Source organism: Lissotriton helveticus, chromosome 3_1 (genome assembly GCF_964261635.1).
Source record: "Lissotriton helveticus chromosome 3_1, aLisHel1.1, whole genome shotgun sequence".
NCBI classification, from domain to species: Eukaryota; Metazoa; Chordata; class Amphibia; order Caudata; family Salamandridae; genus Lissotriton; species Lissotriton helveticus.
In genome coordinates this window covers 723820790-723826789 of record NC_136061.1, presented here as the reverse complement: position 1 = coordinate 723826789, position 6000 = coordinate 723820790, and positions in this window count along the sequence as shown.

Below are 6000 nucleotides of genomic sequence, written 5' to 3'. Positions count from 1 at the left end.
TGATGTTATATTTAAAAGCTACAAGTTTTGCATGGTGTTTCCCACACAGAAACATGGGAGAATACAATCAGCATACATGCACTGAGCAATAGATGGAGAGCCATGCTTGAAAGGATACAGTATACAGGTACATTTTATATACCATAAGGGAACTGCACATAGCTATTTTCATCAGGTACCTATACACCCTACACTGAGATAATAATTTCAAAATCCTGCAAGAATACTACACTGACACTCTTGAAACTTTACAATGATAGGAAAGGATAGATCAAACATCGTAGTGGTTATAGGTGTGGGTATAGGTATGGGTATAGGTAGTTGTAAAGGCAGCAACAAATGTATGACAGTACAACGCATACATTAACTATGCATGCCTTTACAACACAGTTTTTACATCACAACATCCTTTACCACACATTCTTTTACATCACATGCCATTACATCACATTTTCAGAAATTAGTTTTACAACGCATTCCGTTACATCGGATTATACGGATTATACCCGCTTATTCAAACCCTAAACAACCTTCTACTAGAAAACAACCTGACGCAACACTGCTCAGAAGAAACACACCACAGAGAAGCAACCCTCAACGCAATTATTACCGAAAGCAATGCAATCACCATCGACCACATCCTTCCAGTAGACTGGTCCGACGATCACATCATCCTTTTTCACATCAACCAAGAGGTCCTAACTCAACACCCCATGCAGGACCCCCCCAAATGGATTAGGAACACAGCTCAGATCACTCGAGCGGATCTACAAGAAAGAATAAGCTCGCTCCTCCTCAACATCACTGATCACCTCCCAACTACCAAACTCACCTCTCTCCACAACTCTAATATGTGGCTGATCCTGGACCAACTTGCCCCTCTGAAACTAAATAAACCCAGGAGCATTCCATCCAGATCATGGTTCACCACTGACATCAATGAAGAAAGAAGACATCTAAGAGCCTCAGAAAGAATCTGGAGGAACAATCCCACCAAACTCCATCGCGATCAACACCAAGCAGACCGCAGGAATTACAAAAAACACATTAAGAACATAAAGACTTCTTTCTTCTGCTCTGCGCAAAAAACAGACCCAGAGAGCTCTGCAATATAATCAGGAAACAAACCTCTAAGCCAGTGACCTCCTCAAATCAGGCATCCAAAGGATGATGTGACAATTTTGCCATCTTTCTTAACGACAAAATCGACAAGATCGATCTCGCACTTGGCTCCAATCTCATCACCTCCACCAAGATCCAGACATCTGAAACCGACGATAGCGCTTCCTTGAACCCCCCAAAACACAGGGCTTCCTTCATTCCCATTCAGGAAGCAGAGATAGTCAAACTAATCTCCAATGCTAAACCCTCATACCACACCCGTGATCAGCTACCCCCTCAACTGACCAAGGACTTGAAGCTCGTCCTAGTCCCGCTACGGTGCAAGATCATTAACAGCTCACTAAGATCAGGAGTCGTACCAGATTTCTTCAAAGTTGGTCAAGTCACACCACTGCTGAAAAATCCAGGACTAGACACTGAGGATCTGAATAACTTTAGACCTGTCTTGAACTTACCTCTTCTGTCCAAAATCCTGGAAAGATGTGTACTTCCTCAACTGAACCAACACTTGGACGACATCAACCTTCGAGATCCCCATCAATCGGACTTCAGAAAAGGCTGCAGCACTGAAACCGCAATCCTCAATGTCATAGATGATCTACACAAGTCACTCGACTAGGACCAATGTTGCCTTCTCATCTTCCTGAACCTATCAGCTGCATTCGATACATTGGATCACAAGCTTCTCATCAAGGTTCTACAAGAAAGGGCTGGTCTTGAAGAGATGGTCCTCCACTGGTTCTCTTCCTTTCTCCACAGCCGCTCACAGAGAATAAAAATTAAAAATTTTGAGTCCGACCTCCACCCCGTTAACGGGGGTGTTCCACAAGGGTCAGTGCTCTCCCCTCAGCTTTTCAACATTTACATTGAACCCCTTACCACTCTACTCAGAAAATCCAACATCCCTCTCCACCGATATGCTGATGAGACGCTGTTATATCTGGAAACCTCCTCCATTGACGACATCCAGAAACTCAATGCCACACTCAGAGAGGTACAACATTGGCTCTCAAGTAACTACCTGAAATTCAATCAAGAGAAAACGGAAATACTCCTCATCTCCAACAAAGACGAGAACACCTAAATTGCAGAATGGCTCAAAGCTATTGACGCCCTCAGTGGTAACCTCACTCTGGTGGATTCGGCAAAATCTCTAGGTATCACCCTAGACCCGAAACTGGACATGAAAAAACACATTACGAGAGCCACTAAAAGTGCCTTTCTCAATTTGAAATTGCTGTACAAAATAAAACTCTTCCTCCCGCCCAAGGACCTTCAACAAGCCACCCAAGCACTGGTGCTCTCCAGAATCGACTATGGGATTGCAGCCCTGACTGGTACAGCAAAATCCCACCTCACCCCCTAAAAACAATCTTTAATGGAGCAGCCAGAATGGTCGCCGGAACTAAGAAATTCAAACACATCTCCCCTGCACTCAGAGAACTTAAATGGCTCCCAATTGAGTTGCGAGCCAGCTTCAGAACAGCCTGCCTCACACACAAAGCCCTGCACACAGGCAAACTGGGATACCTAGCCGCCGAACTCAAAAGGGCCGGCCAGTTCAAGAACCTCAGGAGCTCCAACACTCTGCTACTCATCCCGCTGAAAACTCGCAAACAAAAAACTGTGGCCAGATCGTTTGCTGGAAATGCCCCCAAAATCTGGAATTCCACCCCCCCACATCGATCCCTTGTTTCAGAAATTCAAAAACCTGCTCAAAGTCCTCTACTTCAACCGTTCTCGAGCAAACCGATAGGAGCCAAGGAAGAACCTTAGCCGGCACTCCATCTAACTTCAACTATGTGACCGATAACACTGACTCTGATCAAGAAAACATTTTGGATACTCGCGTTACTTGAACAAGAAAACATTTTGGATACTCGACTTAAGGAATGTGAATTATTATTTTCATAACTAAGTCCCTTTCCAGGACACTCTGCATATATTATCTTGTGTAATATGACAGAATTGTTATATACCCTGACGTTATAGGAGCATTTTTTCTGATATATTTATTGTATTTGTTGCTTATATGTTCATGTAACATTTGTGGTTTATATGTGCATGCAATGCTTGTTTAAGCTTCACCCTCCATGCTCCTTCTGCTCAATAACTCCTTTGCTCAATCTATATCCGGCGCAAACCCCTATGTTCTTCTATATTCGTTGTACTGCCTATTTGCTCATAAGTTACTTGCTTTGAAGCGCTCTGATACCCTTAGGTCCAGCTAGCGCTATATAAAACTCCTAAATAATAATTATACCTTTACAACTCATACCATTACAATGCATACCACTACATTGAATTTAAGGTAAATGTTTGATTGTATCAGGGTATTAATCACTATTTTAACTCCATTGAGTGCAACAGTAGGGTAAGTATTGGATAGTGTAGGGGTAAAAATTACTATTCTAACTCCATTGAGTGCAACAGCAGGGTAAGTATTGGATAGTGTAGGGGTAAAAATTACTATTCTAACTCCAGTGAGTGCAACAGTAGGATAAGTGTCGGATAATGTAAGGGTACTATGCGTTGTAAGGGTATGCGGTGAAATGACTTGCCATGTAATGCCTGCGTTGTAGTGACATGCATTGTAATGATATGCGTTGTAGTGACATGCAACGTAATGGCTGCGTTGTAATGAGATGCGATGTAAAGGATGTTGCAATATAATGACTGCTATGTAAAGGTAATGCGATGTAACGACTGGTTGTAAAGGTTGTTACCCGGCAGCAATATTCACCATGTGCATGGTTGATTCGAAAGTCTAGTTTATAGAGATGTAGAGAGAAATGTGATGGTTAACAATTAACTGTTAAATGACTGTATGAAGTTTCTTACCTAGGATGTTACAAGTTCGCTTAGGAAGAGATACATGAGATATTCAGTTAAAGAGAGCAAGAATGCCTTTCTGAGGTCAATAAAGTATATATCAATAAACAGGATGGATATGAAATCAAAGAGATGTAATTTTAATATTATTCAAAGTTGCTCTTCAGTGTAGATAGGAAAGAATTTTTGAATGGATGAATGAGAGCTCAGTGAGCTGTGGAAGGTTGAAGGGTACCTGAGTACATGAATGCACAGTTGGTTCAGCGGCTAAACGCTATCACACAAGCAGCCTTGGAGAGCAGGGGCTTTCTCAAAATATGTAAGCTGCATATTCAGCCGGTAATATGGCATCTGAAATGAGAGTTTTCCATTTTAGTACAACAACAGTCTGTTTCTCACAGGAAGTCTTTGGGAAAATGAGCGCACATTATCAACGATTTATGAGGATAATTGTCAGGATGTGCAGGATGGGCTAACCCTTTGCCCAGTACCGCACATAGACTTGTTACCAAAAAAATCTTAAACAAAAATATGTTAATGACTGGAATAGAATGATAGGGTGCACATAATGTAGGCACCACCAAGAAAGAGGTTTACTGACTCCAATGGATACATGACATTCAAGACTAGATTACCCATGGAAACATAGGACTCACACAAGACTTGCAGATGGTGATGGTCATCTTGAATGGTTAGAGTATGATTCCCTCATGGTCCACAACTTCCTTTTTAGGCAATCATGATATGTAGCTGCTGCAGCTGGTACTTTTTAAGCAAAAAGCTATTTGAAACTCAAGATAAGATTGATAGGGAGTCAGAGAAGTATTCTTGCATAACACGTGTGTTAAATGGGTATAGACTGTGCACCTGAAAATTATTGCAGGATTCATTCATTAAGAATTGTGAACTCTTTAATTGCACTTATGTGTTTCACAAGAAGTCACTATGAAGGATCCCAAGCTGTATATTGCATTTATCTTTTTTTTACTGGATGATCCAATAGGAACCTCATCTCGCAAACTATGTTATATCCTTCTTAGAAGGTACATGGTATTAAGGTGTTGTTTTAGATAAGCCATTTACTGCTAGTTGCTTAGACAAACGATATAATATTAATGAGCATTTTTTATGTTGCAGTTTATGAACCAGTTACATTAAAAGTAATCTGAAGCATGAATGTTATCACAGAACGGTTTTGATAGTTGTCTTTTGCATAATAGCTCATAGAATTTTATGAGTGTGTTTTGTAAATTCTCATTATGTTACAACTCTTGGAAAACCTTATGATTCATGCAACTATAGGGAGTAGGAAATACAGAACTGTCAAAAAGTATATCTTATACAATATCAGACATTAGAAGCCAGAGTGAGTACAATAGCAATACAAAAAAGTGTTCTCTTGTCTTTAGACATCAACGCTTCTGCTGTGCAGACTAAGCCTAAGCCAGCTGTGCAACCAAGCAATATGATGATATCCAGTGTCTCTTTTGCTCTGTCTTTTGCTATTCATCTTTCCCCAGGTTTACTTCTAACTTGCATATTGTCAGTGTATGTTTAGCAGTGGATTCGGAGAAGTAAAAAAGCACACATCGCTCCCACTGGATATGGATTGTAAGATCAGTGCATCTGAACAGGTTGCCTAGCCCACGTTATAATTCCAAATGGAGGAATGGATTGTGATATTACTCTGTTCTAAATTCTAGATGTAGTAAACAAGCTGTTACATGTGGTCATTTAAATGAGATCCAAAAATAAAGTATACAAAAAAGAATTTGTTCAGGATTTTTTTTTCATTTGTATTTATTGTCGAGGCTGTTAAAGAGAGAGAAGGCATGAGTTAATTTTTATTATATCATTCAAAATGTGAACAAACGACTGGTAATCAAACATCTCCTAACAATGAATTCAGATGAAGAAAATGGGGTACAACTACAGATAAATTAATTGGTGCAGATAAAGCAGGAAACAGCTTATTTATTCAAGCATGGAAAGAAAAATGCCGGGCAGGTACCTTTACCTTAAGAATATTGATCCGTTGGCTGTATA